Source organism: Platalea leucorodia (genome assembly GCF_965183815.1).
Source record: "Platalea leucorodia genome assembly, chromosome: 9".
NCBI classification, from domain to species: Eukaryota; Metazoa; Chordata; class Aves; order Pelecaniformes; family Threskiornithidae; genus Platalea; species Platalea leucorodia.
Window position 1 is genome coordinate 39,673,599 of NC_138831.1, and position 24,056 is coordinate 39,697,654.

Genomic DNA, 24,056 nt, shown 5'->3' on the forward strand with positions numbered 1-24,056 from the left:
CTTGTAGGCTATCATGAAATCATGTTCTGTATACAGACTTCGTGGCTTTTAAGTTCTCGTCAGAAAAGTGAATGACCATGCTCGGGAACCCATGGGGTAATTATTATTTACCTCCGTCTTTCCTAATAGGGGACATGTCGCACATCTCACTTCACAGACTGAATCAAGACACACAACACAACGTTCCCATGTTAGCACAATGCACTGACTTCCAACCATTCAAAAAGTCAGACACAATAATTCTCCATCCACAGGTGACACTGAAATGCCAGCTGATAAATGCATCCAATCACAACACCCTCTTTTCCACATGGGCCATTTCCTTAAATAATTACTCACTGTTAAGCACTCCCTGTGCTCTCCTCCCCCAGCCAGACACCATTACTCACCCCAGTCAGATCCCAATGTGTCATCATTGGAAAGTACATGGCAAAGATATCAGAGGGTGTTCAGAAGGAAAGAAAACAAAACTTTGTCAATATTTTTACTTATTTCCTACGACGTCTAACACTTCTTACCGTTGAGGTTTGGTAGGTTTAGCTGTGGTATGTGAAGAAATTATCACCATGCCACTTCTGTCTGCTCCCTTCCAGTGCCAGAGATGGCTTCACATATTAACAAGACCCCTTCCCAGCTGCTTCAGCGCGCAGTGCAGCACGAGCTCGAACTGCTGAGATTTAACACTGGCTAGTGCTAAGATGTCACTGGAACTGGGGACTCGGAGTGCAAGCATTCAGGCACCGTTTCTGGCAGGGGTATAAATCTGGCAGCAGAAATGTCTCCAAATACCACAGCTGTGCTGCGGACAGATCACAGCTCCAAGTTGCCTCTCGTTATTTTAACACGAGTAGAAAACATCCACAGAAGCATATCTAACACTTGCAATAAATAACTTGCAGTGGTATCATAACTCTTTATTCAGTATTAGCCAGCCACAAAAGTTAGTTACTGCCTCATATATTCCAGCCCCAGGGATAATATCCTCTAATTCATGATTCTGATGACCCCATTTCTGCATGTCTTCCTCACCTTTGCTTGTTGCAAATTGTTCTCATATATTGACTTGCTGGCACACTTCAGCCTAAATTTATTTTCCATTCCGTAAGCTGCTTCACAAATCCGTTTCTGCACAGATGATCTGTTTAACATGTCTATCTAGCAAATATTATCTAGTCTTCCTAGGATACTGGTTAAAGAACAGGACTTCTAAATAACAACTTACTAACCACGTGAGACTAACATTATCAGTTGCATTTGATGTATAGAACAATTCATTTTCAAGCTGACCATTTTCAAATGTATTTTGGCAATCCATTTTCAAGAACAAATATACAACTATTTTCATGCCAATTTTGTTCTTGCAACTGACCCAGTTCTCCATGTCTGTAACTGAAAAGTAATAACATTACAGTAATAAAATAAAAAAATAATGTTCAAAAAATTATTATAGAATTGGAGTGATTTGTTGCACACATTTTAATCCAACACGCAGACTAAGCATTTCACCAAAATCAAGGCTTTAGCTCTGTTGTTCCAAATTATGTGCGGCAGCAGTCCAAATACAGAAAATTGTTACCACATTTTATTCTTTTCCATGATGAAGAAAACAGTAAGCAATGCAGCTAAATGCAGAATAACTTCTCATTTCTGAATAATCAGTTACCTGACAAACTCTAACCCACCCTACTTTGCTGCATAAGCTACAAAGGAACATTTCTTTGCAGATTTTAATTTTTCCAATTTCTTTCACAGGCTAGCAACAATGAAATAAAATTCTGAGTTGATTTCCATCTCTCTTTTTGCAAAAAAGTAGCTAACTTTGGTGACATATTTATTGTCAAGACCAGATGATTATTAAGGAGAATGGATTCAATTGAAGAACTCTGGAAGTTTCACTTAAAAAGAACAAGTTGGCTGAAGTTTATTACTACTTTTTAAAAGGAGTTCTTAAGAAGTGCCACGTTATAGAAACTCTCTTAACATACCACAAAGTATTAACTATTAAATAGAAAGGTAAAGACAAAGCTAGTAGGCGAGCTCTGTATATTTCTTCTCTTTGGCTCCAGAAGACACTGACTATAAAGTAACTGAGACTATCCAAAAGTTGTGCAAACTGTGTAAGAAAAATAGATCCTAACAACTTGCAGTATATTAAATAGACCAACATCCAAAGAAAAGGAAAATGCTTTCAGACAATGCAACACACAGGATTTAAAGAGATAGTGCTCACATTTAAAAAGGAGAGGGAGTGACACAATACATTAGAAATAACCCTTTTTTTCTAAAATATAAATGTTCCTCTGCAGTGTCATGAAACACAATACAACTGCAGAGCACTGGAATGAAACTCAGTCCAGAACTGCAAATGGGTTATAAATAAAAAGGGGAGGTGAGAGGGAGGAAGGGAGCCAGTTTCACTGCTCAAGCTAAGTGAGATACAACGAGTAAACATACAGCAGGAATGGCAAGAAGTCGACTGCTTTCAGTGTGGATCACTTAAAGGGAAGGCAGTAAATGTAATAATGATGGTTTGGGTGTTGGTACGTATATATTATCATAATGACACATGGACAAATAACTTCTAAGGTCCTAACAGAATGCCGAACTTCCAAAGTCCTGGCAGCTATTTAACAAGGTAATTAGAGCAATCAACAATTTCTTCTTACTCCTTTATAATGGCTGCCAGGAATCATCTGGCTTGTCCTAAGCAAGCTCCCTCTTTGCCATAACCCAAAAGGACCAGGACTCCTGAGAAATTATGGTGGTGGAAAACTTCTACGAACAAAAGCAAGGGGCACACAGATTGTATTCCCATGAAGACTCTTCACACGGCAGACAGTTCCCTGACCAAATTTCTTCAGCGAGGCACTTGCCCGGGTTTTTGTATTCTCAATACTTCTCACATACATGTATTTTTAGTGATACGATTTTAGTGATGACAGATTTGATGTGATGTAAATACTGAAATTTTTTTGAATTTGGAATAACTAATACTGTTCTTTTTGAATAAGGTTGTAACACAGAGTTTTATGTATGTTGTAAATAGCCAGCTAAAAAGACACAAAAAATATCTGAAAAACAGTGACAACATACAGTATTTTGATTTTCACGGAAATATTTTAATAATTATTTAATTTCATGACTGCACAATAACACCCTGTAAAATCTCAGAAAGTGTTACAAATTTAAGTCAATAATGTACAAAAATTGTTTCAGACACTAATATCTCACCTCCAACTCCATGGCGAAACACATCAACTACTTAATTGAAATACCATGCAACCCTCTGTGTTACAGGATCAGATTCCTTCCTCAATGAAACTGTGGCATCAGTCTGTGTGTACACCAGTGTAATCACGACCAGAATCTGGCTCATTTTGCATAACCATATATATGGGATTTGCATTAAGACTGTGGTCCAAAAATAAACATAGTAATAACATGCACTACTTAACTCTGAATAAGTCTGATGGTATCTCTGTTGAAATGTTACAGAATACATGCCGTAATTCTGGAATTATCTCATGTATTCAATACCTATTGCTAGAAGTAGGAAGCATCTCCTTCCAAGAAGGCAAATGATCTAACCCTTGACTCACAAATGTTTTCAAATAGGCAAGTATAATTTTATTAAGTATATATATATTATACCCACCAATATAAAGTACATGAGATGCTAACACTCGTGTGTTTCATTACTCTTAATTTTTTGTACAATTCTGAAGATATTACTATGGACCCTACCTCTCAGTTAGTATTCTTCTAGTCGTCTTTGGATTTTACAGGTTTTCAGCGAGCCTAGGGTTTTCTCTTATTTCACACTTTCTTGTAATATTTACTAAAGCATTAAATTGCTCTGTTGCTAACTCTGAATGATCTTCAGAAAATCTAAGATACTCATAGAGCGTCTAGACTTCTATATTAACTGGAAAGAGACAATGGACATCAGATATATTAATATTTAATTTAAAAAAGTAAGCTCGTATTATTTCTTTAAGGTTTACTGTCACTCCTGTCTTCACTGACCACTTGGTTTAAGGAGTCTTCTCTTTGCTTAGCACTAATGAGTGGATGTCCCCCAAAGTCAATGAATGACTGGCCTCAAGTGACTGCGGACTTTCTGCATCCATCATATCTTTAATCCTAGGATTACAGAAACTATTTATGACAATTTTCAATTAAATACTCTTTGTTAAAACCACATCAAAAGCCTGATTTTCCCAAGCAGTGAGAGAGTACAGAACTAATTATAATTAAGTATCTTAAAACAGAAAAAAAAAAAAAATATAAATCCACAGACAATTATCAAACTTGGGGTCAAGTTCTCTTCTTACTTGTACGCTGCAGGCAAGACGAGTGAAAGGTCTTTACTGACTCTCCTGTTAGCAATGTAATCATAGAATCATAGAATCGTTTAGGTTGGAAAAGACCTTTAAGATCATCAAGTCCAACCATTAACCTAGCACTGCCAAGTCCACCACTAAACCCTGTCCCTAAGCACCACATCTAAATGTCTTTTAAGTACCTCCAGGGATGGGGACTCAACCACTTCCCTGGGCAGCCTGTGCCAGTGCCTGACAATCCTTTTGGTGAATAGATTTTTCCTAATACCCAGTCTAAACCTCCCCGGCACAACTTGAGGCCATCTTCTCTTGTCCTATCACTGGTTACCTGGGAGAACAGACTGACCCCCACCTCGCGACAACCTCCTTTCATGTCATTGTAAAGAGTGATAAAGTCTGCCCTGAGCCTCCTCCTCTCCAGACTAAACATCCCCGGCTCCCTCAGCTGCTCCTCACCAGACTTGTGCTCTAGACCCTTCCCCAGCTTCGTTGCCCTTCTCTGGACACGCTCCAGCACCTCGATATCCTTCTTGTAGTGAGGGGCCCAAAACTGAACACAGTACTCGAGGTGCAGCCTCACCAGTGCTGAGTACAAGGGAACGATCACTTCCCTGGTCCTGCTGGCCACACTGCTTCTGATACAAGCCAGGATGCTATTGGCCGCCTTGGCCACCTGGGCACACTGCTGGCTCATATTCAGCCGGCTGTATTGAAGAACACTTTATTTTATTTTTTAACTTAAGATATTGGTTGAGAACAATTGCAAGTCTTTCTAAAAGACTTCGAATTACCATTAATACTGTAGTCAAACATGGGAAACTTTTTGTGCTTTTCCTCAAAATGCAAGCAACTCCACATTCTTAGCATATTGTTAATATTTCTTTGCTTTTTAATAGCATATGTGCTGATGCCTTTGGCCTCTTCTTATTTATCACACTTGCTGTGTATACATTATTTTAGTGTAACAGGTATTGCAGATCTATTTTTACCTCAGCACTGGAAACTGGCATCTCTTCTACTTGTTGATGGGAATGTCAGGTCCCAAGATTTCATTTGCCTCCACACAGGGGGCAAGTAATGAAAACTTGGGAAAAAATCACCAGCCTGAGTGCCTTCAACGTGAACATTCAAGCTCCGAGACTGAAATCCTAACAGATTTCTGTTTCCTCCCTATTAAATAGGACTTGTTGGTTTTGTAGGTGCCCAGACATGGACATCCAACATTAAGCCCAGGTCCCACTTACAAATAAAGGGTTAGGCTCATGGACTTTGATGAGAGAATGACAATTCAGTGGGGGAATCCCATTGTCTGTGACTGTGCGTGCATACAACCACACGTAGAAGACAGCCAGCCTTGCGGGGTGAGGGGAAGAGAGAGATCCACCCAGCTTCAGAGGCCCCTTTCCAAAAGCTGGGCCATGCTGGCTCAACCAAAAGTGACACACTCCAATTGTATTTTACTAATTATGTGCTCACGGGGAACAGCATCAGAATCTTGGAAACCGTAGTTTGTACTGAACGGTCCATTACACTGATCACCATATAGTTTTGGATGATTTCTCACTACTTATTTTAGAGTTTCTGGGTTGAAAAACAAGGTTTCTCTCACCTCCATGCCACATAAATCCCAGTGGTCCTTCAAAACTGATTTTTTTATTTTTTGCCATGACAATCACTGAAATTTATCTGTGTAAATGCACAGAACATCTGGAATTAACTGTTTCAATTAATGGACTTCATAAAAGTGGTGTTCCAGAACGTATGTCAGTGAGAACCAGGTAATTTTTATTTGGGGGATGTGGGAGAAAGGAATCAGGGGTTCAGCAAATGAGCCAGGTGTCTGTGAATAGCTAACTAGGGCACTGAGGGGAATGAACAGCTCTGGCCTGTTCTTTGTATACTTCAACACAGTAATGCAGATTTTATACAAAAATGGGAGATCCCAGTTGAAGGAGGATGATGGATTTACATGCATATGTATCTGCACATACTTGCACTTTTTTTTTTTTTTGTCCCTCTTCCATTGGGGGTACAAAACATTAAAGCATAAGTTTCATTACACTCTGGTTATACAGAGATTCTCCGGAAGACGAGTAAATATTCGACATAATAGGAATCACTCAGATTTAGGTCAGCAAACTGCAAACCTCACTAACTCCCAGCACATGAGTACTTAACCTTTGAGTAACACGGGTGCATTAGCCTGTCATGCGACCTGAGCCTCCCTTTCTCAGTTTACACCGCATGGTGTAACACACTACACTGCCTGGCATAGCTATGCATCACTGCTAATGCATCATGATGTATGAGTAGTACCAGAACCTAAAACATATGAAGATTAGAGAGCTACAGAACACAGAAGTCCTTTAAATACATTTTCCATTCTTAAAAATCATTAAAATGCCTTGAAATTAAGTATAGTATTTATAGATTTAACTATGCTATTTATAGATGAAATAATAATTTATGTAAAATTTACAAAGCCCTTACAGGCTTTGCTTCTGTTTACAGATAAAAGTATCCGCAGAAACTGCTGTTGATCCAGATGCCTGTCTAATACATAATACTTCACAGCCTTACAAAATGCTGTGTATAAAAGGATGGAAACTGCTTTTTGGCCTACTTTCTACACTGACATACTGAAGAGGAGGGATAGTCTTGTGGTTGAGACACTTGGCTGGGACTGAGATGACCTGGGTTCAGTTTCAGACTCCGCTACAGACTCCCTGAACGTCCTTACACAAGTGACTTAATCTCCCTGTATATTAGCTCCCCACATGTAACGTGGGGCTGCCAGTACTTCTGGATGCTGTTGGGGTTTTTTCCTCTTCAGACTACACAGCCTTTGGGACACAGACTTGTGTGTTTTGTGAATGATAAAGGGACTCTCAAACTGATTTCAGGCCTCTTCACATTACTGTAATAAAATGAGAAAAGATCTTTCATGTAATTTTTTTTGTGTTAAGAACCTTCAAGTTTTTGGTTTTGCTTTTTTTTGTTGTTTGTTTGGGTTTTTTTAATGTTCAATTAATTGTCAGTTTCTAGTAAAAGACCAGAGGAATTAGCTCCTGAGATTTTCTGTGCTGGGCAAGTGCAACAGCAGCAGAACGCATTCCACAGAGGAACTCATGCACAATCAATTAGGTCGTCTAATTAATTTTCCAACTCAATAGATGCTATGAACTCTTTTTTTTGCAGAAATATATCTATACTGGATACACATGTGTAAAAGCAATCCCAAAACTTTTAAAATCTTAGAGGAGAAGGAGAAATAATATTCACTTGAAGGGAATGGGCTGCTATATGGGAACAATGCCCTCTCACGTGGGATTCATATTTCTGTCATGAAAGGAGAAAACACATACCGGGAGGGATGAGAGTATTTTCCAGTTGACAAGGTTGTGTAGTTACCGTTAGGGACTGACTTGTTAATCAGTATTTAGAGTGATTTATGATATTAGGTACCCCACAATTAGGGAGAATGAAAACATTGGCCATGTGGAGAGAAAGAGCAAAAGAAGTGCTTAGAAAATAGGTTTGATCCAAACAGGGGCAAAAAGAATAGATATTTATGGGGTTTTTAACCACAGATGACATGAGGTACGCTATAGCATCTAACAACAGAGATCTGTTTCTCTAGTCCTAACTCAGACAAAACTTCAATTAGCATCAGCAGGAACTGTGTCTGAATAAGGACTCTGGAACAAAGATTGAAACAACCAGAAGAATGGCCACAGAATTTTATGCCTTCTCTCACAGGGTCTTCAGCAGCAGATTTTCAACTGCCATGAATTTTCCCTGCACTTCCTTTCCCATCATTGTGATCACCCAGAAGTACTTATTCCACACTAACATAACTAAGTGTTTGTGAGACTACAGTTATAATTGCGATGTCAGGATTAAAACAGTGAGTTGTGACATTTCTAAGAGTCCTAAGGGAGATGGCAGTGAGTTATAGAGAACACACAGATACTTGATAATCCACAATTATGGGAAATATGACACAGAAGCACAACAAAGCACTTGAAGTTGGGATTTTATCACAGGCATTTCTACATAAGCACAGACTATATTTATAAAGGAACTTATGAAAATGCCTATAGGAAATAAAAAGTGCTAAACATAACCTTTTCTCCAACCTCTAGCACGAATCGGTGTTCTGTTAGTAACTGTTTCAAACAATGTGGTTACTAGATCAGATGAATGGACAAGAGCGAGACAGCAAGCTCTGGAAAAGATGCATGCTGCCTGTAGGTAGGGGAAAGCCAGAGCAGAAAGCCTTCAGGGAACAAGTGTGAAGGAAACAAGGATACAAAGAAGCAAAACAGCAAAAGACCAGAGGGAAGAAAAACAGGAAGGCAGCAAAGATGGGATGGATCAAAGCAAATCTAATAAATGAGTGGGAGGCACAGAGACATGGAGAGATAAACAGTGGGAGCCAGCAGACACCATGTGTGAGAAGGGGAGAAAAGGAAGGGGAAGGGAAGGAAAAGGCCGGCCAGCCTGAGAGCTTTGCCAGCCAACCAGGAGAGGGAGGCTTGCCAGGACAGGCCGGCCAACTAACTAGTTAAAAAGGAGGTCCAGAGAGCCAACAAGTAGAGAGCAGCCAGCCAGGCAAAGCCATCCAGGAGAGGAATCCGTGTATCGAGAGAGTGGGAGCGGTCCCAGCTCCACCCGGGAGCTGGGTGACCTGCAGCAAGCACCACGCTTTGCAGGGTGGGGACCGGCATTAGCAGCGCTCACCTTCATACTCCCAGAAGCAAAAAGATGCCCGAGAATGTCCCAGCAATGTGATGAACATCTGACTGACACAGTAGACCACAGTATCCCACCTGGCTATGCACTCCGAAATATTATCCACTAGCTAGCACTGGGTGACCAAATATGAATAAACAATGATTACACAAATTGCAGATATTAAGTATGCATTTTCCCAAAAGGCGTGTTCCTCCCATCTGTAGAGCTGATTTCCAGATTCTTTTTCTACTTTGATATTTTCAAGCTGACAAGGTATAAATTATGTACCCCGATATTATTTGTATAGTTCAATGTCTAATTCTAAATCAGGAAAAACAAACACCAGGCCAGTGATAAATGAGGATATGAGATAAAAAATGAAGAATGGCCTAATCCAGTACCGACAACACACTGCTTATCTGTTAAATTGGGCAGCTCCTATCTATCCCTTTCAAAGAAATAAAATTAAGTGTATTGAGTAAGGAAAAAATTTAAACTGTAGCCAGTGGATTTCTAATAGATAGGAAATACTTCTACTGTCTTCTGAAATATTTTTACACTGAAAGAACAATTGAACAGTTGAGTGGAGCAGAATAAATGATGGTAAGGCCTGATTATGTTCCCACATTTAGAATTAAAATTCACCTTTCAAAAAAAGAAAATAAATGATCAGTAAAAGACATAGATTTAAATTTTTTCTTAGAAGAACAAGCTCCATTTCACAGGCACCAGACCGTTAAGCTGATCCTGTTCATTTTTATCTCCCCAACAAGTCTTCCTGCTGCAACTCAGCATCATACAAAGCAGGTACTGAGGTTAAGAGGTGGTCCTGTTAAGAAATCAGGACTCACAGAAAGAACAGAAGTGAGGTGATCCATGTGTGAGCATATTATCTCAATGCTTACCTTACCCTTCTGGATATAGGATCTGATCCACACCACTGAAACCCTTGAGTATCTTTTTCCTTTTAACTTCACTGGGCTTTGAATGAAGTATTAAGCCGTTAGGAAGCTAGTAATCCAATTCAATTCCCCTAGCTCCCTCAAGCCAAAAGCAGATTCACAGCTGAGACAGAGGATACTTTAGGTATTAAAAGTCGACTTCTCCTTGGGACTGAGTGCAAGAGAATGGTACATGACAGGCAGCACCTCAGGGTTCCCACAACTGGTAAGAGGAGAGAGAGGAAGGGAAGCAGGAGGGAGCTCCCATCCACTGCTGGGGAGCAGCAAAGAGTTAAGAGGGGTAACCGTATCGAGTACAGCATATTACAGTTTAAAGTTCCTCTGTGGGAGCTCTGGCATCTGTCTAAGCTGCAAGGTTTAGCAATTACAGTGCCAATTTAAACTTGTACTTAAAAATATAGGAAATATTTTCTTTTAATTTTTAATAGAATGGGAACATTTAGGAATCTAGGTGGTCACCAATATACATGTGCATCACTCCCAGCAATGTTAATGGAACAACAGACTGTTCTGAGGGGTGTCTAAAGTTTCAGCTGCTTGTAAACCAGCACTGTGGGAAAACTTTTAGGTGGCTTAAAAAAAATTCCCATAAAACAGTAGAAAGCTCATAATTTAAGACATTTCACTGAAGAGAAAACTTCTTCCTGATTATCAGAGGTATTTTGCACTACATCCAAAAGGTAAGAAAGATTTCTCCCAGAAATAATGTCTTTTATCCACATCATTCTTGTCAGGAAAGTGCCGGAACGTCTACTTTAATAATTAAGCTTCAGGTTTCAACTACACTTGTGATAAACAACATTAACATTAGAAAAATGTTTTTAAAGCATCAAATAGTTTAGTCTTATAAAATAAAATAAGCTTGCAGTGGTTAAACTGCCCTTACAGATGAACTTTTAATTAGTGTGTGAATATACTATGAGCCTAAATTATAAAGATAATGTAATTTAGCCCATGCATTTGAAATGAAATAACCACTGGATTGGAACTCTTACCTGGAAGCATGCTGATCCCTTTCTTTCTCCCATTTCATTTAATTAGGAACTTGAAATTGGATCAGCAACTTTTAAACAGCCAATTAAAAGCCCTGTTCACAAAAGTGATTTTGCCTATTTTCCATGTGAGCATCAGGCTGCCCCTCTGCAGGGCAGCAAGCCTGCTGCCTGCCTGCAATCTCATTCTGCTTCGAAAGAGGTGTAGAGAGTCACTGGCATCCTGGGTACTCCATGTGCACCTCTGCATCAATATCACACCACTGCAAACCACACGCAATACTCACTACTTAAAATAAAAACAAAAAACAAAAAACACAAACCAAATAAAGCCAAAACAACCACCTAAATCCAACTAAAATGAATGCAAAGATCGCCTTTGGATTTAAAAGGGCTACTTACACTTCATCAGAGGCTATTGGAGGACACATATACAAACTTACCTATGTATTAACCAATATACATTAACATGCCTGCATTCAAGAAATACTTTAGAAATGAGAATATCACATGAAAGATTGTGCATGCAGCACATAAGCCCAAAAGAAAAAGCACGCTACATTATAAAACTGAAAGAGGTTGTATGTATTTTGTTTGCTGTTTACCCTACTAGAATATTTCTTATTCATCATCCTGAATTGCTGTTAAATAAATACCATTCCATATAACGGTATTTTCTATACCCTACAGCCACAGACAATAGAGTATTCTTTGCTAAAGCATGTTCATATTTGTGGCTTATGCCTTCGAGCACTTCTTTTATCCAAAATTACTGACTAATTGTGTGGTAACACAGCACAGAGCTAATACTGCTTTCTCAATAACCTCGCACACCTTCCTGAAACCTGGCTGACAGGATCTGATCATGTCAACTCTGACTCCCAATTCAAAGCCCACCCAAGTCTTTCGGCATCCCTTTCTTTGACATGAGTAGGTTTTGGATCACTTCCATAGTTACTGAGAAGTTTCATCCAGGCTTCACTTCTCTGAACAATGTAAGACTTCTAACTCTGAGTTTAAAATACTGCCCAAATGTTTGAATATACAACCGATATGTGCGCACACGCATGTGCATGAAATGCATGTATAATTTACCCTCTGGATATAGCAAAACAAAGAGTTGTAGAATAAATGTAAGCTGTTCCCTGCAGGGTTTTGGCAATACTTTACAATAAGTGGCAAATCATTGCTGCTTTTGATGTTCACTGTAGTGTTAGCCATCTTGAACTCTTTTGGTATTTGCTTGGATGCAATGGGCAGTTGCCTAGAAATTTCATTTGTGGTATTTAACGCAGAGTCACTGCATAATATTTTATAAGATTAACCAAGTATTTATGCACGAGGAATAGAAGCTGCATGTGCATATGCACAAAACCCATCTAATTAGTTTAAATTATTTCAGACACTAATAAACACAATTCTCATATCAAGAATTCCTTCAGCAGACAAATGTGAAGAACAGTGGCAGTCTCTCAGTGGTGGGAGATGTCATTAAGAGCTCCCGTAGCTGCACTCCAGACAACTATGATTACTGTGTCAAAATGACCTCAAGTCTTCTGAGAAAGTCTCTCCTCCATTATACTGAATTCAAAGGACGTGTTACCATTGATTTCAAACAGGACCAGGATACCACTCCTGATATGTTTTGGGGATAGTCGGATCATTGCAACAGCAGCAAGACTTTGCATCAGAGCAACAAAGAGAAATTCCTCCCAGCTTGAGGCTGAAGCAGACATCAACAACATAGGCTGAAGGAAGTTGTTATTTCTATTCAAAATTCTAAACAGCTGTTTTCAAGGCAGATTAAAAGATTTTTCAATGTTTGGATTCAACTCAAGAGCTTTATCTAATGCATACTTTGTATTTGAGTATTTGTTGAATTAGAAATTTAATAGAGCAGCTGAGTATTTTAAAATCTTTTGGAAGATGTGAAAAAGGGATGTGAACTCTAGCACACCCTGTAAAACATAAATTTCTTACCAAAAGAATATGTTATTCATGTGCTCTGTACATTAGGTCAATTATTACTCACTTTCTTTGGAGAACAACCAAGTGCCTCCACCCTTTATAACAGAGCACTGTAATCAACTGTAGTAAGAATAGCAGAATTATTCTAATACACATCGGTGGCTCAGGCCCTAGCTCAATAAGGCTTGAACAGTAAGAGACTAAGATGGATTTGCCATCATCCTTACCTTTTTTTTTAAGAGGGGAAGAAATTAATGTTTCCCTGTACACCTTTGTAAATAATTTCAATTTCACATAAACGGGGAAAAAATTATTGAAAGGAATGCTTTAAATTTGCCCTCCAATTTAAACACTTCTGTTATTTAATGACAAATTCCATAAACATTCTGATACCAATACTTCTTCCACTGCACGTCTTTCATTTCCACTAACCCAATTTAACCTCTCATCTTCCTTGCAGTCAGCAGCTGTACAAAGCATTTTTTTTGTACTGACATCAGCAAGTGACTGAAGTGCTAGCGCTAGATTTAAAATGCCTTCTAAAACCATGACTTTTTGTATTGAATTTGGAACCGAGTTTGATACAGCTTGTACTGTTAGTTTAATATAGTATCACCTTTCATGGAGCCATATCTTGTTGGGTTCCTGCTGGGACCTGAGAGCTGAAATAGCACAAGGTTTAATGCATGGCACTTCATTTTGCCCAGCCTGGCTCAGGCCAAGAGAAGCATTTCAAATTATTTAGATAACCACACAGATTAAATACCCAGCAAGATAGCTTGGTAAGTCATTCATCATTTGCCATTCCTGGACTGTGCTTGTGTCTAGCAATGTTTTTACTAGAAGAGCCGTTCAGATGAATGGAATGCACATCTCCGCTGGGTTTCCCCTGCCCAAGCAGCAGTCTAAACTTCTCAACCTGCCTTCAACGCTCTCTTCCTGAGATGTGTGAAAACTATCTGGCTAGATCCCCTCTGCTATCTTCTTCTCACCTATCTTCCTCCCTCAACTGCTTCTCTTGCTTTTCCTTTATGAGCCCCTATAAGTCTACTCAATTCCAGTGTATTAAAACATTACCCTCTCCTTATTTCAATCCCTCAAAAAGCTCACAAATTTCCCTCTTATTACTCCTTTATTCTTCACCTCAAAAATCAAGTAACTGGAATAATTCACACCATGTGGTGCAATTCAACTGCAGACATAGTATCTCCATCAGTAAATTATATCTTATCTTAAAGGTTACTGGAGCCCAAGCAATCTAACACTGACTCTCCTTTCACAGCTATGTATCACTTACCTCTTTTTTAGCTGCCCATTTCAATGGTGGATCTTTTTGCCTTTAAAGCCTGTAGCCTGGAAGTAATTTTTGACCCTGTGCTTTCTTTTGAAGCCTGTATTAATCCGACCGTAAAGCTGTCATACTACCATTTTATGAATCTCTCCAAGTTACCACCCATACTGTCCCATCGGGACATGGAGATTCTCATAAAGGCTTTCATCATATCCCAGCAGGACAATTATAATTCATCGCTCACTGGTTTTACTATTACCTCTTATAAACATTTCAAGCTCAAGCAGTATTCTGTCACTGTACTGCTCAACTGAACTAAGAGGTCTGGACATATTATTCCAGCATGGACACTAGTCCAATGGCCCTTGAAGAAGCAGTTCAAGGTGTCTCACTTTAAGATCCATCTTAATTGCACTTTGAAGAAAGTGCACAGCATGCTCTTTCCACTGTATGTTTACTGCTTCTTTCTCAGAAGCTTAAGCAGACACAGGAGCTTTTGAGATCCTAAAATCTCCCAGCACTGAGGGACCCAGTTTCTTCCTAAATGAGGTGAAATTATCAGTCAAGTACCTAATGGGTCTCCCCATTTTTTGTTTTCAGTGACAAGCAAGTAAGTACAGCCAGTGTCAAGTACAAATAGGAAAATTCCCCTGACAGCCTGTCTGTAGTTCCTAGTGTTACTAGGAGTTAAAACCATTCCCTATCCCACACCCCATGAACCACTGTAATTTTGTCAGCTTATTTTATATTTTTAAACTACCTCTTCCATTTTTACAATTTTATTAGGCAAATTCACTGGAAATTATCAGTATAACATGTGCTTTCATATCACAGCACTCAATCAATTGCTGCCACAGGACACATACCCTCTGGATAGTAGAACACACAAATAAGAAAAAACACAAAACATCCAGGATTATGAATGCTTTGTCAATGTTAGCACTGGATCTTCCTTAAATGGCTAGCAGATCTGAATGATACAGTTGGAGGTGTTACAAATCACAGACTAACATATATTTTAACACATTTTCCAGAAGGTGGCTGAACACAGTCCTGAGCAACCTGCTCTAGCTGATCCTGCTTGAGCAAAGGGGTTGGACTAGATGATCTCAAGACGTCTCTTCCATGCTAAGCAATTCTGTAAGCTAAAATACTGCCAGAAATTATCCTCTCTCCCCTGTAATTCTTATGACTCTATTTAAAAAAAAAAAAAAAAAAAAAAAATTCTTTGAGAGGCAGGAGTCACTCCACTAAATAGTAGATGTGCATATGAGTGCACTGTCTGGTTTTGCTGGAGATGATAAACTTATTTCCCCAGCCTTCTGAAAACTCATCGATCAACAAATTCAATGGAGCCATTGTAAGCACCGGGACCAATGTAAAAAGACTTATGGCAAAAACTGATGGCTTAATCTTGAGACCAAAGAACACTAAGAGATTGCTGTGTACAGAGAAACAAGAAAGAAAATGGTAAGTCTAATAAAATACCACTGAATTTATTGCCACTGCTGCAATGCCAGCAAGGACCCTTCTCCTGCCTTAGCACAGTGGAGCAGGGGCTTTGTGCTGTGCTGTCTGTAGTGGCGCAGGATGAAAGCATCAGCCACCAGCCACCACTTCGCCAAGGAGGCGAAAACTGCAAGCATACAGGATTCTGCTAAGCTCGTGTTTGCCTATTGACTGTCAGCACCTCCGTGTTGGAAGAAGCATTAGAGGGTCACGGGAGACCATTCATCCCAAGGAGTAAGGAGGAAATGGGGACAATACTGAAAATCCTGGCGATCACTGGGTAAACTTTGCAAAAAACATAAATGATGAGGATGGGGCCATTATACAACATGACCAAGATCATCTGGTAAGCCAGGCTTACTTGCGTTAAATACTTTTTAAAAACAGAGTGACGTGCTAAGTTAAACATTCAGGATCAAGGAAAACAGTGCAGAGGCCACCCCTTCAGAATGGGATCTGTAATCTGAATTACACCATCATGAAAAGAAATTAAGGCTATGGAACAGCAGACTGCAGTTACGTTAACCTACCTGTGCTAGTTTAGCCTGGATAACACCCACAATAGACACACAGTAAATGTATAACATCATAATCAAAAATCAGATGCTTACAAGGTTTCGTATTTCTGTTCTTAAGATATAAAACCATGTGTATGTGCACATATGTATGTAACCATATGTACACACACATACGCACTTTTAGTAACTTTCATGCTTTTTTTTTAATTACTTATCCCTAGCCTTTACACATCTTCCTACAAAGAGAAATATTGAATCTTGGTTTCTGTACATAAGTAAATTCTGCATTTTTCCAAAAGGAATTTTTTCTGGATAAGGAGTGCAAACCTAGGCTCTGTTTTACAGCATAGCAGAATTTGGAGAGTGATCCTTCTCTTAGGGCTCCTTTCTTTTCAGACCTTATTTAGGCCTCTTTTCTTTTCCTACAGCGTTTCTCTAGAGTGCCAAACCGTACAAGCTGTCACTGAAAAAAAAAAATATTAAAACCACTCAGTCATTATTTGTGAACTTCTCAAGGCCAACTGGAAGTGTGAATGTGACTGTCCTTACCGCTGCTCTTGGGTAGTTATTTCCTAGAACTTTTTGCAACTTTCATCCTGAGATAGGATATGAGATATCTTTCTAAATGTAACAGTTTACTTTAGAAAAGCTTTGGTTTTTACAGACATCTCATCAACTCTGTTCCAAATACGTTACAAGGAGACTGACATGTGACAAATCAGTTGCACTGCTCATTTTCAGCACCTCCGCTTAAGATGCGTTTTCATTAGCACTTTGCAGCTGACCTATATAAAAGAATTGTTTTACTTGGAAATGCCCTTGTCAGTTTATCATTGTATTATGTATGATCGATGATGTTTTAAAAGAGGTTCTCTTTTCTTTGTTAGAACTGACCATCATGAAAGCTTTAGATCACGTTAAAAAACAAACACACAAAGAAAAATAAAGTCCGTAACACAAACTTGACTGAGGTATCATACATACTGATATTTTATTTTTTCTGTTGCAACTATAAAAAAAATTTTCAGCTTAGTAGCTCAATAAGAAAAAAGGTATGAATGGAAAATATTCATATCAAATTTCAGGGTGATTCACAAGGAAAACATTTGTTTTCACTGTAACAAATGAAAGGATTTCAGGTAGCTGTGCTTTCTTATATCAAAATGCATTGCAGCCCAGAGAGGAAGGAACATTTTTCTCCATAAGTGGCTAAGTGGGCACTGTTAGATTAGATAAGTTCTCAGCTGCATTTACTCATTCCTTGTATCATATTCAACTCCAGGAGTCACCATTTCGAAAGCACCTTTTCTATGGAAAGATCCATGAGAAATTAGTTGGGCTCAGCTATTTTATGCTCTACGAGTTTTGTAGTGACCCAGGAACTGGGAGACAGCTGAAATTAGAAAAATGGGCATGTTACAATGGTACTAAAAGAGCAAGAACGGCTTGAAGACACTCATTCTGAAGGCCTCGAATGCAACACCATGCTGCAATGACAACCAAAATCAATAAAAGCTGACTCAATCTTTCCACACAGGAAAAAAAAAAAAAAAAAAAAAATCTGACTTTCGTAATACAACACATCAGACAGATTCTTCCCAGTTCTCCCTGGAGCTCCACAGAGCACATATCTGGCAGTGCAGGCCATTCAGGGAAGTTATATCTTTCAACTGCCTGCACTGTGTATATGAAAGTCATATCTGTATTAATGTAACGTCCCATAACCAAACAAACATAGACATCTCTTTGTGTATATAACTTCCACAAAACCTCTTGATGAAAGCACAGGCCTCCGCTCTTTATTTCTTAAGACACTACAAGGCAGATCGCAAGTACCATGCACGAGCACAGCCAGCGCAAGGTTCAGCCCCTGTCTGCAATGAAAGCAGAACTGAATTTCTTGCATAGCAAACACGTGCCGCAGGCTGCCAGCACACCTGGAGGTAGGCATCAGGTTCCACAACAAAGCTGTCTGTGGTACCAGGAGAACGATCTCAGTGATTCTCATGTGAGTCCCTTCAATGACCTACATGCAAGAATCAAATCTTACAGATGAGAACAATGCAGCTATTTCATTCAAATGTTTGTATTATAATTTATACCAAAATATGGGCTCCTCAATTTGTGATTGAATTTGTATGCATCTCCACTGCTACAACTAAAATCAAATCAAATCAAAACAAAGTCCAGATAATACCTTACTGCACTTCTAAAGGTCAGTGCCCTTAGCAGCCAATCAAGAAGGCATGGAAATGCAGAAATGGCTGCCAAATAGTTGAATGAAAACTTTGGATTTGGATTTGTTTGACCGAAATCAAAACTCAATTTGGAACAAAATGTAAATGTTCAGCTTCATGTACAAAAGTTGGAGCCCTCACATCTCACAAGAGACCTAAGCCCATATGTACTGAATCATTTATGGATCTTGATTAAGCTTTAAGCATATATTTGAAGAAACATTTTAAAACTTGCTATGTGATATTTTGAGATGCACAAAGCACAGAGCAAGTGACATAGGACCGGTTATAGGGTGTATTTACAAGGAGCAGAGCAATGGATAAAAGCCTTCACATACACAAGAACCTAAAAATGCTTTTTGGCATTATATAACAGACTGAGCTTAGTGCTGAGTTCTGATCCAGAGATCTATTGCTAAGTATTATAAACTATCTTAAATCACACATAGTTATTCTGCAGAGGCTGACTTCTCCACCATTAAGCTGCAGTTTCAATTTTAAAAATTAAAAAACTCCTCATCCATTTATCCTAACCTCTTTTATAGAAAAGACAATCTAAGACACTGATACTGAATTTTTCTTTTGAAACTGAAAGACATCAAGGGTGGCAACGTATTAAAATTATTTCAAAGACAGTAAAACATCACTCTGTGAGTAAACATACTTATCTTCAGCCTGAAGCCATTTTTCATAATTTTTCCGGGGGAAAATGGTGTGCAAGAATCCTTATTCCAGGCATTCAAGCTTAGCCATCCTTCAGTTTGCTGCTATAATACTGTACATGCATTCATGTTACAGGGCTGCAGAAACTACATGTCTATGTCAACAGATGTGTTTCTTGGAAGACAGCTACAGAAATCAAGTTTATTCAAATGTTTGCCAGCTACCATATGCTGCAATACTACTTTAAATGCAACATAAGGCTTTGGGAACATACTTTTACTGCTATCTACACTTTGTTATTTACTTTCCATTTAGACTAAATACCAGAGACGGGGCACACTAAGGGGTGCAGTGTCCTCTTTGTAAAAACATTCTACCCGTTGTAGTATTTAGAAAGAAAAAAAATATACACAGCACTACACTACTCTCAACCACTTTCAGCGGCTGCACTTTCATAGAGAGGCTCTGGGAAAGATATTTTTACATATGGCATTAATTCTGGGAACTTTTAATAATGGCCAAATATAATTAAAAATTATGCAAAAATTCCTGCCATGAAGAGAGCAGTACAGAAACGACTCTGTTTGAAGAAAAAGCAACCATTTGCTCATATTCTGAGTCCAGAAAAACACAAAACACACGTGGTACTTTTTTAATCTTTGAACTACATCAGGCCCAATTCTGCTCCTATGCGAAGCGAGTGGCAAAACTCCAAAATGCAGCAGGATTGAGCCCCTGATGTTGTCACAAGCATTCAAATAAACAAACAGGGCTGTAACACATTCTAAGCTTCCACTGTGTGCCTCTAAATGGATCCAGACAGAAAAAGAAAAGCACGTTTCATTGCATTTTTGCAATACAAGGATAACAACAATGTACAATTTTATATTATATAGAATTCACCCTCTTAAACTATAATCATCCAAATGTCTGAAGAGAAACAGATTCAAAGAGTCAAGAAAGCTTTTATGCACAAGTTTGGAGGACACAGTTCTACCAAATCTGATAGGGATGTCTCATCTCTCTGAGCTTCTAACATCACTTTTTCCTCTGGACTTTCATAAAGTGCATGACATAGGGATGTTTTCACATGACCCAAACATGGGCATCTCACATAGCCAGCTAAGTCCCCTAGGCTCTTTTACAGACAATAAAAAGAGCTGTTGATGTTCTCAGTCATCCTAAGGGGAACATAAGCTAAGTCTCTGCTCTCAGTCTCTTCAGCAACTCTAAAAGGAACTGCAGAATCCGTAATTCACTCAAGTTATTCAGCATTAAAAGTCGAATGGCATAAAGATGGCACCCAGTTTTTAACCAGTAGAAGAAATTTTGGTTTGCTTGCATCTTCATTTTCTGTTACCTGTGATTTCTTTTCATTAATGGTATGACCAAATGATATGCTAAAAGCTGAGTGCACCTCTCAGATCTTAACTGACTCTGAAAGCTTGGGCCAAAATCCAGCAAGGCCCTTAAGCACCTGTGTAATTCTAAGCATATTGACATCTCAGGTTTGAATTTAAATGCATGTCAAAGCCCATCACTGGATTGCAGTCAGAGAACTCAGCACCTTCCAGAACGAACCCTTGAAGTTCAAATTTTATCTGAGCCAATATCCATGAAATATTTTCCTTTCTGGACTATGTATTTTAAATGTGTCTTAAATTGCTGTAGGAAGCATTTCCAACCTCACTGCACTTTTACTGTTTAGCTTATGTCAAGTTCACCTTTTTGATGAACATTATCCCACAGAAAAGCCAGGCCTGTTGTACTTACGATACACCTGCATATACTTGACAGTACGCCCAGGAGGCTTCCCCCGCTCTGGAAAGGTGCCAAACACCATACACCACAGCTCAGGAGCTCATGATACACGTGTACCACTTTCGACCACGCTACAGTTATCAATCCAGCTCTGACGAAGTGTATCTCACCAGTGACATGGTACACACTCCCAGAACATGAAGAGGCACTCCACTGATAATAATGTATCTAAAAATTCCTTTTGCTCATGTTTATAGTGTTTTATACTATCATTAACACTTCTAAGACACACAAAAAGCAATTTGTGTGCCAAAACTGTCCAAGGCGAGCTGCTACCCTCTCAAAGAATGACTGAATAAATACATAAAAATACTCATGCAACAAAGTTGATGGAGTTTGCTGCACAGGGAAAGCAGCAGGTCTTTCACCAGATAAAGCCCTTTCATTGTGCGTGTATTTGAAGCGATTGATCTACACAGAAGTCTTGTAGATCTTCATTAACAATCATATGGTCAGCATTTACTGAGGTAATACCAATCAGGCTAATTTATATTACAAATATGGACCAAATGTGTGGAAAAACTACTTAAAACAGTAGACACAGAACTACACAACTTGCCTCTGGATGCAAGAAACTGGCTCTAACTTTGCTACAACCACCTGCAACATTTTAATTGTTTTCCATATCAGATTATTGGAATAACCCCCATGAATCTGGTTGCCTCAACATTGTTTTATTCAAGACAGTTCTAAGCTACGACATATGCAGCAAAGGCAGGAATATTCTTTGGTCTGTGACATACGTGCCGCAAACACTCTCTGACTGTTACTATTAGTTGATGCTTGTAGAGAAAAGCGCTGCATGATACGCAGCAGTAAATTACTTACATCACCGTTAGCTTGTGGCATGGCATAACCTAGAAGTCAAACCACAGCCAAACAGATGGAGAATGTGCATGCCACAGAACCATATCCCTCCACATCACATTTATATCCAGAAATGGTGTTTTCAAAACAATCTGCCTCTCCTGATTCCCCCCAAAATGGGATGATTTAAGAGACTATTTCTCTTGAGTAATTTCCTTTTTTTTCCCCTCTCCACGCATAGAAATGCTTTGGGTTTGTTTTGTTCTCCCCCCCTCCCCTTTTTTTTTCCCTAATAAAGACACAGTTTTACTCCACAAGGCATGAATCTTGTCAATTTACTGGATAACATCCATCCACATATACAACAGAAGCCCATCGGGGAGTGTCACAAATCCACATAACTTTCCAAAGCTAGATTCAAAATACGGACCTCTTACTTAGCTGACAGATGTGTAAAATCATATGCAGCCAGACAACTCCCTAATGACCACACAGGTGCATGTGCTGAACAATGCAAGTTATTCTAAGACCAACTTTAGCTTATACTTGAAAACTTATCTTCAGAAAAAGTTTTTCTGATGGCATAATGTGATTCTGAGACCAAAAACCACCACACCCTTTTTAGAGGAGGGGAACATATTAGCTCAGCTAGGTAGAGAGGCAACAGGAAATCTCTATGAAAGAAGCCAAATTTCAGAGGTTTTCTAGGAAGATATGACTATCATTTGGCCTCAGTACTGCAGTGAGCATTAGCCAGAAACACTATAGCTCATTAATGTCCATTTTCTTTTTTATTGATAACTATAGAATCAAACACATGTTCAAAGTAAAAACTGCCTGTGGATGAGGCATGTAAGTTACAGATTTCCACCTCAACTGTGCTCAGTAACATGCATGGGATTTCATGACGGCATGATTTGGCTCAAATGGCTGTGTGTCACCAGTTTCTCACTCCACCCGACACAAGGCAGGAGCCCTGAGGGACAGGACTGAAGCTGCTAGGATGCTTCAGCCTTGAAACTTGCCCTAATGAGGTGGAGTCAAACTGGTCCCAGACCAGGCAACATAAAAGCAGCATTAAACAATCCTCTTCTGAACTTGCGCTTTACACCTCCTCACTGGACTGAAGGCTCAAACCCTTCACCCATGGAGAACAAGCAGTCATTGCTTGAAATTCAAAGTCTTTGCAGTAATATTCAGTATACTCTTTACCTATAAAGACTTTATTCTCTTCAAATTTAGGATTTTTAACCTGATTTTCCATTCCTCTTACACCTCTCCACCAGTGAGATCCCAAGATTCAGAACAGAGCTACTTTTCAGTCTTCAGAAAATACCTTGCCATCAGTCTGAACTACTTTTACAACATCTGAGTGGACAACTGGCAAGACTTCACACAGTGCCAACACAGCAATTTTATCTGCTGTAGGGAGTGCAGGAAATACCTGCTTCATCCTATCATCTGCTCTAGCACAGACCGAAAAGCTCTGGTTCCCTAAGATTTGTTGTTCTGCATCACCCACCTATGCTGCCCATATAAAAAAGCCAACCATTACTCCAGGTGCAGCACCGACAGCGGTGATGATGTGACACACTCACTAAGCATTCCCCTACATGCAAGCCCGAATTCAGGTTATTACTGTCTATTCTGTCCCAGGTTCATAGATATGTAACACAACCTATTTTATGAGTATTATGTATGAATTTCCAACTAAACAGATCAATTGATAGCTCTAACAAATGAAAATGGTTTATTTTTAATATTACAAAATTCAGCAGAAGGATTATACCTAAACATTGTTCACTATATCTCTCTCAAATGAACCATTAAATTGGTTTAATAACCCTGAAAAAAATCCATATACCAGATTAGACAGTTGGTATAGCTGTTTACCATATAAGACAGTTGGTATAGCTGTTTTTTTCACCTGGAAACAGCTGTGATTATCACTATGGATATGCAAATAAAAAGCTAAAATGGATAACAATAAAACTGTACAAAATGGAAAGAAGAATTGAATAAACTCTGCCGAAACAAAATACACCGAAGACAGACGGAAGATGCTGCTTATCATTGCTAAGCAAATGTATCAGAGATACAAAGAGCTTTTCTGATGACTTCGAAACTGAAGTTTGAGTAAAACCACTTATCAATATTTTTTATTTGCCACCTCTTCCATTGGAGTGTTTTCATAGCAAAAAAGTAAAC

General features: G+C 39.0%; 1 protein-coding gene across 2 annotated transcripts in view; it reads right to left on the reverse strand.

Moving 5' to 3' along the window:
• FBN1 (fibrillin 1) overlaps positions 1 to 24,056 on the reverse strand; it is a gene marked incomplete at its 5' end in the record, with an annotated part of 157,900 nt that overhangs the window by 108,685 nt on the left and 25,159 nt on the right. The window lies entirely within an intron of this gene.